Here is a 13,481-nt window from a genome sequence, read left to right as displayed (position 1 = left end):
GTAAGAAGTTTTAGGTTGTAGTTATTATAGGAATTATAGGACTATTTCTCTCTATACGATTTGTATTTCATATACCTTTGACTATTAGATGTTCTTATAGGCACTTTAGTATTGCCAGTGTAACAGTATAGCTTCCGTCCCTCTCCTCGCTCCTACCTGGGCTCGAACCAGGAACACATCGACAACAGCCACCCTCGAAGCAGCGTTACCCATGCAGAGCAAGGGGAACAACTACTCCAAGTCTCAGAGCGAGTGACGTTTGAAACACTATTAGCGCGCACCCCGCTAACTAGCTAGCCATTTCACATCGGTTACACCAGCCTAATCTTGGGAGTTGATAGGCTTGAAGTCATAAACAGCGCAATGCTTGTAGCATTGCGAAGAGCTGCTGGCAAAATGCACAAAAGTGCTGTTTGAATGAATGCTTACGAGCCTGCTGCTGCCTACCACCGCTCAGTCAGACTGCTCTATCAAATCATAGACTTAATTATAATGTAATAAACACACAGAAATACGAGCCTTAGGTCATTAATATGGTCAAATTCGGAAACTATCATCTCGAAAACAAAACTTTTTTCTTTCAGTGAAATACGGAACCGTTCCGTATTTTATCTAACGGGTGGCCTCCCTAAGTCTAAATATTCCTGTTACATTGCACAACCTTCAATGTTATGTCATAATTACGTAAAATTCTGGCAAATTAGTTCGCAACAAGCCAGGCGCAACAAGCCATTCATCCATCTGACAGCTGGACGAATGGATGTCTCAGTCTGACAGCTGGACGAATGGATGTCTCAGTCTGACAGCTGGACGAATGGATGTCTCAGTCTGACAGCTGGACGAATGGATGTCTCAGTCTGACAGCTGGACGAATGGATGTCTAGTCTGACAGCTGGACGAATGGATGTCTCAGTCTGACAGCTGGACGAATGGATGTCTCAGTCTGACAGCTGGACGAATGGATGTCTCAGTCTGACAGCTGGACGAATGGATGTCTCAGTCTGACAGCTGGACGAATGGATGTCTCAGTCTGACAGCTGGACGAATGGATGTCTGTCTGACAGCTGGACGAATGGATGTCTCAGTCTGACAGCTGGACGAATGGATGTCTCAGTCTGACAGCTGGACGAATGGATGTCTCAGTCTGACAGCTGGACGAATGGATGTCTCAGTCTGACAGCTGGACGAATGGATGTCTCAGTCTGACAGCTGGACGAATGGATGTCTGTCTGACAGCTGGACGAATGGATGTCTCAGTCTGACAGCTGGACGAATGGATGTCTCAGTCTGACAGCTGGACGAATGGATGTCTCAGTCTGACAGCTGGACGAATGTATGTCTCAGTCTGACAGCTGGACGAATGGATGTCTCAGTCTGACAGCTGGACGAATGGATGTCTCAGTCTGACAGCTGGATTAATGGATGTCTCAGTCTGACAGCTGGACGAATGTATGTCTCAGTCTGACAGCTGGACAAATGGATGTCTCAGTCTGACAGCTGGACGAATGGATGTCTGTCTGACAGCTGGACGAATGGATGTCTCAGTCTGACAGCTGGACGAATGGATGTCTCAGTCTGACAGCTGGACGAATGGATGTCTCAGTCTGACAGCTGGACGAATGGATGTCTCAGTCTGACAGCTGGATTAATGGATGTCTCAGTCTGACAGCTGGACGAATGTATGTCTCAGTCTGACAGCTGGACGAATGTATGTCTCAGTCTGACAGCTGGACGAATGGATGTCTCAGTCTGACAGCTGGACGAATGGATGTCTCAGTCTGACAGCTGGACGAATGGATGTCTCAGTCTGACAGCTGGACGAATGGATGTCTCAGTCTGACAGCTGGACGAATGGATGTCTCAGTCTGACAGCTGGACGAATGGATGTCTCAGTCTGACAGCTGGACGAATGTATGTCTCAGTCTGACAGCTGGACGAATGGATGTCTCAGTCTGACAGCTGGACGAATGGATGTCTCAGTCTGACAGCTGGACGAATGTATGTCTCAGTCTGACAGCTGGATGAATGGATGTCTCAGTCTGACAGCTGGATGAATGGATGTCTCAGTCTGACAGCTGGATGAATGGATGTCTCAGTCTGACAGCTGGACGAATGGATGTCTCAGTCTGACAGCTGGACGAATGTATGTCTCAGTCTGACAGCTGGACGAATGGATGTCTCAGTCTGACAGCTGGACGAATGGATGTCTCAGTCTGACAGCTGGACGAATGTATGTCTCAGTCTGACAGCTGGACGAATGGATGTCTCAGTCTGACAGCTGGATGAATGGATGTCTCAGTCTGACAGCTGGATGAATGGATGTCTCAGTCTGACAGCTGGATGAATGGATGTCTCAGTCTGACAGCTGGACGAATGGATGTCTCAGTCTGACAGCTGGAGCCTCTTTCATACATTAATACTGGATGTCCTGGTCTATGATCTCACCTGTTGTTGTGACACCAAGGGTTGATTGCAGCTTCAGACACTCCCTCCCTCCCTCCTTCTCATCCTCTCCCTCCTTCCCACCCTCTCTCTCTCTCCCTCCTTCCCACCCTCCCTCCCTCCTTCTCTCCCTCCTTCTCTCCCTCCTTCCCATCCTCTCTCCCTCCTTCCCACCCTCTCTCCTTCCTTCCCTCTCTCCCTCCTTCCCACCCTCCCTCCATCCTCTCTCCCTCCTTCCCATCCTCTCGCCCTCCTTCCCACCCTCTCTCCTTCCTTCCCTCTCTCCTTCCTTCCCTCTCTCCCTCCCTCCCTCCCGCCCTCCCTCCCCCCCTCCGTGGGTAACCATGACTCACCACTGCAGAGTTTCTTTTTAGAGGTTTGGATTTCACCCAGCAAACAGCACATGCTCTTATGTGCTCTTATCAAAAGGACAACTACTTGACAGTTCACTCAACAAGACATTTCTGTGTTTCCACTTGATAGTGAAGTGTTGCACAGACATCACAGGAACTTGCTATCTTTAGTTCTAAGACAAATGTTTTGGAATACTCTGATAATGACTGCGTTATCTAAGATTGTTTTATTTAGTATTATTTTTGTATCTAATTTAGGCTACTGCAATCTGTGTTTACATTTCCCCATAGATAGACAGTAGAACATTTTGGGGGGAATGTATGAGTCCTTGAGTCCTGTCAGTCACAGTAAGATAGTTAAATTAGCATAAATGTACAGTAGCCTACAGCATGCACTTGGACACTTACATACGCTGCCTTCAGAAAGTATCCACACGACTTGACTTTTTCCACATGTTGTTGTGTTACAGCCTGAATATAAAATGGATAAAATGTTGATTTTGTGTCACTGGTCTACACGCAATATTGTAAAAGTGGAATTATGTTTTTCAAAAAACGAAAAGCTGAAATGTCTTGAGTCAATAAGTATTCAACCCCTTTGTTATAGAGGGCCTAAATACATTGTTGTACAAATGTGCTTAGTTTATTTCACCTTTATTTAACCAGGTAGGCCAGTTGAGAACAAGTTCTCATTTACAACTGCAACCTGGCTTAACAAGTCACATAATAAGTTGCATGGACTCCGTGTGCAATAATAGTGGTTAACTGATGATTTTTGAATGACTACCTCCTCTCTGTACCTGACACATACAATTATCTGTAAGCTCCTTCAGTCAAGCTAATAATGTGCAAATTCAAAGACCAGGGAAGTTTTCCAATGCCTTGCAAAGAAGGCAACCTATCATTATATTAGGTAAAAATAAAAAAGGCAGACACTGAATATCCCTTTGAGCATGGTGAAGTTATTAATGACACTTTGGATGGTGTATCAATACACCCAGTCGCTACAAAGATACAGGCGTCCTTCCTAACTCAGTTGCTGGAGAGGAAGGAAACTGCTCAGGGATTTCACCATGAAGCCAATGGTGACTTTAGAACAGTGAGAGTTTAATGGCTGTGATAGGAGAAAACTGAGGATGGATCAACAACATTGTACATATAGTTACTCCACAATACCAACCTAAATAACAGAGTAAAAAGAAGGAAGCCTGTACAGAATACGAATATTCCAAAACATGTACCCTGTTTGTAATAAGGCACTGAAGTAAAACTGCTAAAAATATGGCAAAGAAATTAACTTTATGTCCTGAATACAAAGCGTTATGTATGGGGCTAATCCAACAGAACACATCAGTGAGCATGGTGATGGCTGCATCATGTTATGGATATGCTTGTCATTGGCACGGGAGTTTTTTAGGATAAAAATAAATGGAATAGAGCTAAGCACAGGCAGAATACTAGAGGAAAGCCTGGATCAGTCTTCATTCCAACAGACACTGGGAGACAAATTCACCTTTCAACAGAACAATAACCTAAAACACAAAGCCAAATATACACTGGAGTTCCTTACCAAGACGACATTGAATGTTCCTGAGGGGCCTAGTTACAGTTTTGACATAAATAGGCTTGAACATATATGGCAAGACATGAACATTTCTGTCTAGCAATGATCAACAACCAACTTGACAGAGCTTGAAGAACTTAAAAATAATAATGTGCAAATAGTGTACAATCCAGGTGTGCACAGCTCCTAGAGACTTACCCAGAATGACACACAGCTGTAATCATTGCCAAAGGTGATTCTAATTGACTCAGAGGTGTGAATATTTTTGACTATTTTTAATATTTTTGACTCAGAGGTGTGAATATTTTTGACTATTTTTAATATTTTTGACTCAGAGGTGTGAATATTTACAGTACCAGTTTGGACATACCTACTCATTCAAGGGTTTTTAATTTATTTTTACTATTTTCTAGTGTGCAAAGCTGTCATCAAGGCAAAGGGTGGCTACTTTGAAGGATCTCAAATATAAAATATATTTAGATTTGATTAACACTTTTTTGGTTACTACATGATTCCATATGTGTTATTTCATAGTTTTTGATGTCTTCACTATTATTCTACAATGTAGAAAATAGTACAAATAAAGAAAAACCTTTGAATGAGTAGGTGTGTACAAAGTTTTGACTGGTACTGTAAGTGACTGTTTTAATGTTGTCTAGAGGTGGCACTTAACTGTGTCTAAAGGTCCTCTAGGGTGGGTACTAGACTGTGTTTAAAAGGTCCTCTAGTTGTAGGGTGGGTACTAGACTGTGTTTAAAGGTCCTCTAGTTGCAGGGTGGGTACTAGACTGTGTTTAAAGGTCCTCTAGTTGTAGGGTGGGTACTAGACTGTGTTTAAAGGTCCTCTAGTTGTAGGGTGGGTACTAGACTGTGTTTAAAGGTGCTCTAGTTGTAGGGTGGGTACTAGACTGTGTTTAAAGGTGCTCTAGTTGCAGGGTGGGTACTAGACTGTGTTTAAAGGTCCTCTAGTTGTAGGGTGGGTACTAGACTGTGTTTAAAGGTCCTCTAGTTGTAGGGTGGTTACTAGACTGTGTTTAAAGGTCCTCTAGTTGTAGGGTGGGTACTAGACTGGGCAGGGTGCCCCATGTCCCCTCGTCCATTTTAAAGCTTATTGGGCATTTAACATCTGACTTCTCCCTGTGGGCCACTGCCCTCACAAAACCTATGGAAGTTACCAAAAGGTCTTACCAAGAAAAACGTACTCCTCTCTGCCTCAAATTATTCCTTTTGTAAGTTTTTGTTGGTGAGCCCTTTTGTTGAATTTTTGTCATTGTTGTAGAGCACCCCTCCCCCTGATGATGAAGTTCAGGATTGGGGTAGGATAATATGATCCTGGATCTGTGGTTCTCTATGAGGAGCTTCTATCAAGTATTCATCAGTCGGTGTTCTAGTTCTACTGTTATATCTTATAGCACGTGATGTCTTTTTGATGGAGTAATTGCAGGGGATTGAACTGTAATTGTCTTGTCACATGTGAGTTTGGAGTGTCTGGTAGCAAGCTACCGTCCTCCACCCACCCACCCACGCACACACACAAACATATCCGGTTCTTTCCCACCCTGTGTCATCTGGGATTAATGATTCTCCCGGGCCTGCCGCCCATATTTCCACTCGTTCTCATCAGGCACTGAAACAAAGAACAATCCCCACGAACACAACCTTCACCACAGCCTCACCACTACCGTAGCCCTCACCACTACCATAGCCCTCACCACTACAGTAGCCCTCACCACTACAGTAGCCCTCACCACTACAGTAGCCCTCACCACTACAGTAGCCCTCACCACTACCGTAGCCCTCACCACTACCGTAGCCCTCACCACTACAGTAGCCCTCACCACTACAGTAGCCCTCACCACTACCGTAGCCCTCACCACTACAGTAGCCCTCACCACTACAGTAGCCCTCACCACTACAGTAGCCCTCACCACTACCGTAGCCCTCACCACTACAGTAGCCCTCACCACTACAGTAGCCCTCACCACTACCGTAGCCCTCACCACTACAGTAGTCCTCACCACTACCATAGTCCTCACCACTACCGTAGCCCTCACCACTACCATAGCCCTCACCACTACAGTAGCCCTCACCACTACAGTAGCCCTCACCACTACAGTAGCCCTCACCACTACAGTAGCCCTCACCACTACCGTAGCCCTCACCACTACCGTAGCCCTCACCACTACCATAGTCCTCACCACTACAGTAGCCCTCACCACTACCATAGTCCTCACCACTACCGTAGCCCTCACCACTACCGTAGCCCTCACCACTATAGTAGCCCTCACCACTACAGTAGCCCTCACCACTACAGTAGCCCTCACCACTACCGTAGCCCTCACCACTACCATAGTCCTCACCACTACCATAGTCCTCACCACTACCATAGTCCTCACCACTACAGTAGCCCTCACCACTATAGTAGCCCTCACCACTACAGTAGCCCTCACCACTACAGTAGCCCTCACCACTACAGTAGCCCTCACCACTACAGTAGCCCTCACCACTACCGTAGCCCTCACCACTACCGTAGCCCTCACCACTACCGTAGCCCTCACCACTACCGTAGCCCTCACCACTACCATAGTCCTCACCACTACCATAGTCCTCACCACTACCATAGTCCTCACCACTACCATAGTCCTCACCACTACCATAGTCCTCACCACTACCATAGTCCTCACCACTACAGTAGCCATCACCACTACCATAGTCCTCACCACTACAGTAGCCCTCACCACTACCATAGTCCTCACCACTACCATAGTCCTCACCACTACCATAGTCCTCATCACTACCATAGCCCTCACCACTACCATAGTCCTCACCACTACCATAGTCCTCACCACTACCATAGCCCTCACCACTACCGTAGCCCTCACCACTACCGTAGTCCTCACCACTACAGTAGCCCTCACCACTACCATAGCCCTCACCACTCCCATAGCCCTCACCACTACCATAGTCCTCACCACTACCGTAGCCCTCACCACTACCATAGTCCTCACCACTACAGTAGCCCTCACCACTACAGTAGCCCTCACCACTATAGTAGCCCTCACCACTACCATAGCCCTCACCACTACCATAGCCCTCACCACTACCATAGCCCTCACCACTACAGTAGCCCTCACCACTATAGTAGCCCTCACCACTACCATAGCCCTCACCACTACCATAGCCCTCACCACTACCATAGTCCTCACCACTACAGTAGCCCTCACCACTATAGTAGCCCTCACCACTACCGTAGCCCTCACCACTACCATAGCCCTCACCACTACCATAGCCCTCACCACTACCGTAGTCCTCACCACTACCGTAGTCCTCATCACTACCGTAGCCCTCACCACTACCATAGTCCTCACCACTACCATAGTCCTCACCACTACCATAGCCCTCACCACTACCATAGCCCTCACCACTATAGTAGCCCTCACCACTACCGTAGCCCTCACCACTACCATAGTCCTCACCACTACCATAGTCCTCACCACTACCATAGCCCTCACCACTACCATAGCCCTCACCACTATAGTAGCCCTCACCACTATAGTAGCCCTCACCACTATAGTAGCCCTCACCACTACCATAGTCCTCACCACTACCATAGCCCTCACCACTATAGTAGCCCTCACCACTACAGTAGCCCTCACCACTATAGTAGCCCTCACCACTATAGTAGCCCTCACCACTACCATAGTCCTCACCACTACCATAGTCCTCACCACTACCGTAGCCCTCACCACTACCATAGTCCTCACCACTACCATAGTCCTCACCACTACCATAGTCCTCACCACTACCGTAGCCCTCACCACTATAGTAGCCCTCACCACTACCATAGTCCTCACCACTACCATAGCCCTCACCACTACCATAGCCCTCACCACTACCATAGTCCTCACCACTACCATAGTCCTCACCACTACCATAGCCCTCATCTTTATGTTCAAACACTCTCTCCATCTTATGCCAATATCAGTTATTTGTAAGTCTTGTTCCAATAGTTAACTTTTTTCTAAGAGATTGTCAGTTGGATAGGCTTTCTGCAAGGTGTTCTATATCTTACATATCATAGGAATATATTTTTCTGGCTCAAATAGCATTCCCTTAACGTTGCTCTGATGTCCAAAAGCTTTCAGGTCAAAATGTTATGATATAAAACTTTTAAGTTGCCTATATTTAAAATTCAAAAGGAACTTGCACATCTGAGCTATCTATCTTTGTTGCAGGTGCATGGTAACAGTTGAATAACATGAGAAAAATGTGAAACCCGCACACTGCTCTTGATAGTATCACTGCTCTTGATTAGTACTGTATCACTGCTCTTGATAGTATCACTGCTCTTGCTAGTACTGTATCACTGCTCTTGATAGTATCACTGCTCTCGATAGTACCACTGCTCTTTATTAAGCTTTACATATTGGCCTCAATACCTTCATCAGAGCTTTTGTGAGTGTTTATAATTTACACCCTTATGTAGACATTGCATTGAACGGATGTGGGTGGACTACCAAGAGCCGTGATACTATCAAGAGCAGTGATACAGTACTACCAAGAGCCGTGATACTATCAAGAGTAGTGATACAGTACTAGCAAGAGTAGTGATACAGTACTAGCAAGAGCAGTGATACAGTACTAGCAAAAGCAGTGATACTATCAAGAGCAGTGATACAGTACTAGCAAGAGCAGTGATACTATCAAGAGCAGTGATACAGTACTATCAAGAGTAGTGATACAGTACTAGCAAGAGCAGTGATACAGTACTAGCAAGAGCAGTGATACTATCAAGAGCAGTGATACAGTACTAGCAAGAGCAGTGATACTATGAGAGCAGTGATACAGTACTAGCAAGAGCAGTGATACTATCAAGAGCAGTGATACAGTACTAGCAAGAGCAGTGATACTATCAAGAGCAGTGATACAGTACTAGCAAGAGCAGTGATACTATCAAGAGCAGTGATACTATCAAGAGCAGTGATACAGTACTAATCAAGAGCAGTGATACAGTACTAATCAAGAGCAGTGATACAGTACTAAGCAAGAGCAGTGATACTATCAAGAGCAGTAATACTATCAAGAGCAGTGATACTATCAAGAGCAGTGATACTATCAAGAGCAGTGTGGGAGTAATATTGGTTCTTGTAGATTCCGTTACATTTTCTTCCATGCTGTTATAATGTTCTTAACTATGAATTTGTTCATGTTCTTAGCTCCATCCTTTGAAAACAAACACGTGAAAGACTCTGTGGATGAGCATACTCACTTGGGGGCTCCCAAGTGGCGCAGTGGTCTAAGACACTGCATCTCAGTGCTGGAGGCGTCACTATAGACAACCTGGTTTGAATCCAGACTGTATCACAACTGGCCGTGATTGGGAGTCCCATAGTGCGGCGCACAATTGGCCCAGCGTCGTCTGAGTTCGGCTGGTGTAGGGCATCATTGTAAATAAACATTTGTTCTTAACTGACTTGCCTAGTTAAATAAAGGTTACATTTAAAAAATACACATCTTCAATATGTAGCCTACCCATTGTTCCTCTAGTTGATACAATTCCACATCTGGAAGGTTAAAACCACCTTCAGATTTAGGGACATGTAAAACTTTACTATTTATTCTGTTATGTCCAAGTATACTGTTTTAAAGTATGTCTTCAGTAGGGTATTACCAAAAATAAATCTACAAACTTTGCGAGCCATGCCATTCTACTTGTAAGATTTATGGTGAGATTATTCCATTTAACTAGATCTGTTTTCATGTTGTAGAACGGCGGGCGTCCTAAACATGAGTCAGGCACGGCTGGCGGCGTATAAAGAAAAACAGAACAGTGTTCTCAGCAGGACTGGGATGACCGGATTGGCAGCTCTCCAGGAATGGACTCTGCTGGCACAGGGCCAGAAAGAAAAACCTCGCCGCCGTGGACACTCTGTTACTTAAAAACAAGTGGTGGAAGGGGGATGGAATGGGGGAGGTCAGACGCAGAGAGCACAAGTTGTTAGACCATGACGATGACCGAGAAAGCAGCTAGCTACATAACAGGATGGAAAGGTTATGGGCAATAAAAAGCAAAAAAGAGTAAGGAATTAAAAGTATGTCTTGAATTCCATTTCATATAATATATTACTCCTAGACTTAAATTATAAGATGTTTAACGAACATTGGAAATAGTCAAACACCACTGTATTGTTAGAGGTGCTATTGCAAATCTCTGATACCAATTTTTGTTTTTATCAATATATTATTCTGGTAAAAACACAAAGACAAGCCAGTCACATTTCCTAATTTAGTTTACTGTAGGTTTTAAAGACAGCATGCTCTCTAACAAAATGCTTTAGAATGCACCATGGTTTACTGTAACATATGTAGCAGACAGGGCATTACAATACACAAGCAGTCATCATCAAGGTCATTCATATATATATATACACATCAAAACAGCTTTCACATGTCTAATTATTCCATAAAAACTTAGCAAAAAAAGAAACTTCTCTTCTTCAGGACCCTGTCTTTCAAAGATAATTAGTAAAACAATCCAAATAACTTCACAGATCTTCATTGTAACGGGTTTAAACACTGTTTACCATGCTTGTTCAATGAACCATAAACAATTAAATGAACATGCACCTGTGGAACGGTCGTTAAGACAGTAGGCAATTAAGTTCACCGTTATGAAAGGACACTTAGGACACTAAAGAGGCCTTTCTACTGACTCTGAAAAACACCAAAAGAAAGATGCCCATGGTCTCTGCTCATCTGCGTGAATGTGCCTTAGGCATGCTGCAAGGAGGCATGAGGACTGCAGATGTGTCCAGGGCAATAAATTGCAATGTCTGTACTGTGAGACACATAAGACAGCACTACAGGGAGACAGGACGGACAGCTGATCGTCCTCGCAGTGGCAGACCATGTGTAACAACACCTGCACGGGATCGGTACATCTGAACATCCCACCTGCGGGACAGGTAGAGGATGGCAGCAACAACAACTGCCCGAGTTACACCAGGAACGCACAATCCCTCCATCAGGGCTCAGACTGTCCGCAATAGGCTGAGAGAGGCTGGACTGAGGGCTTATAGGCCTGTTGTAAGTCAGGTCTTCACCAGACACAACCGGCAACAACGTCGCTTATGGGCACAAACCCACCGTCGCTGGACCAGACAGGACTGGCAAAATGTGCTCGTCAGTGAAGAGTCGCGGTTTTGTCTCACCAGGGGTGATGGTCAGATTCGCATTTATCGTTGAAGGAATGAGCATTACACCGAGGCCTGTACTCTGGAGCGGGATCGATTTGGAGGTGGAGGGTCCATTATGGTCTGGGGCGATGTGCCACAGCATCATCGGACTGAGCTTGTCATTGCAGGCAATCTCAACGCTGAGCGTTACAGGGAAGACATCCTCCTCCCTCATGTGGTACCCTTCCTGCAGGCTCATCCTGACATGACCCTCCAGCATGACAAGGCCAATAGCCAGCCATACTGCACTTTCTGTGCATGATTTCCTGCAAGACAGGAATGTCAGTGTTCTGCCATGGCTAGCGAAGAGCACCGAGCACGTCAGGGACCTGTTGGATCGGAGGGTGAGGGCTAGGGCAATTCCCCCCAGAAATGTCGGGGAACTTGCAGGTGCCTTGGTGGAAGAGTGGGGTAACATCTCACAGCAAGAACTGGCAAATCTGGTGCAGTCCATGAGGAGGAGATGCACTGCAGTACTTATTGCAGCTGGTGGCCACACCAGATACTGACTGTTACTTTTGATTTTGACTCCCCCTTTGTTCAGGGACACATTATTCCATTTCTGTTAGTCACATGTCTGTGGAACTTGTTCAGTTTATGTCTCAGTTGTTGAATCTTGTTATGTACAAATATTTACACATGTTAAGTTTGCTGAAAATAAAACGCAGTTGACAGTGAGAGGATGTTCATTTTTTTGCTAGGTTTAGATCAACTGATTGCACTCTGTGAAATGTAAGCAAAAGGTTTGTGTGTGTTGTCAACACTCTCAGACACACATGGGAAGCGGGTAGCCTGGCAGTACAGCACTGGAGAGGCCTTTAGGATGCAGGCTTGGTCAGGGTACACTGAGAGGGTACCAGAGGTCAAGTTCACTACTGACTGTCAGTAAGAGGAGACAGGGTTAGTTACAGAACTGTCAGAACAGGGGTTAGTCCAATAATAACAAGTCAACGTGTTTTAAATGCGTTTTATTATTCTGTGTTCAGCGATGGTAGTTGTGACAGTTGGTCGTTTCCACATGTCCATTTGACTGGTAAACTGGACTGTACTGTCAGAACCTTCCCCTCTGATTCCGTTTGTAACAATCGGCCTTGACAACATGACAGGATCAAATAATAGCAATGAGGGAAAACATTGATCATCAACCCTTAAAAATCAGGTCCTTTTTTCATGAAAAACAAACAAATCTAAAAAACAAATGTATACAGGAGTGAATCAATACTGTAGTTAGTAGATAAAATCGTTGTTACCATAATCACTTTCTGACTGAAGCACGTGCAAAGGCTGCTAAATGGAAGCACTGCAGGCACATACAGCGCTTTCAGAAAGTATTCATACCCTTGACTTATTCCACATTTTGTTGTTACAGGCTGAATTCAAAATATGTTTCTCTCACTCATCTACATACAATACCCCATAATGACAAAGTGAAAACATGTTTTTATACATTTTTGCAAATTTATTGAAAATGAAATAAAGAAATATCAAATTTACATAAGTATTCACACCCCTTTGCTATGACAATCCAGATTGAGCTCAGTGCATCCAAATGTCCTTCCATCATCCTTGCGATGTCACTACAACTTGATTGGAGTCCACCTGTGGCCAACCCATTTGGTTGGACAAGATTTAGAAAGAAACACTCCTGTCTATATAAGGTCCCACACATTTGACAGGGCATGTGTAACCGATGTGAAATGGCTAGTTAGTTAGCGGTGGTGCGCGCTAATAGCGTTTCAATCAGTGACGTCACTCAGGTTGGGGCGAAGAGAGGGACGGAACCTACACTGTTACACATGTCAGAGCAGAAACTATACCACGAAGTCTAAGGAACTGTACGATCGCTGAGATTGTGTTTATTCATACAGTAACTATTTAATAAACATAA

This window comes from Salmo trutta, chromosome 36 (genome assembly GCF_901001165.1).
Source record: "Salmo trutta chromosome 36, fSalTru1.1, whole genome shotgun sequence".
NCBI lineage: Eukaryota > Metazoa > Chordata > Actinopteri > Salmoniformes > Salmonidae > Salmo > Salmo trutta.
Note: the sequence above shows the minus strand (reverse complement) of the source record.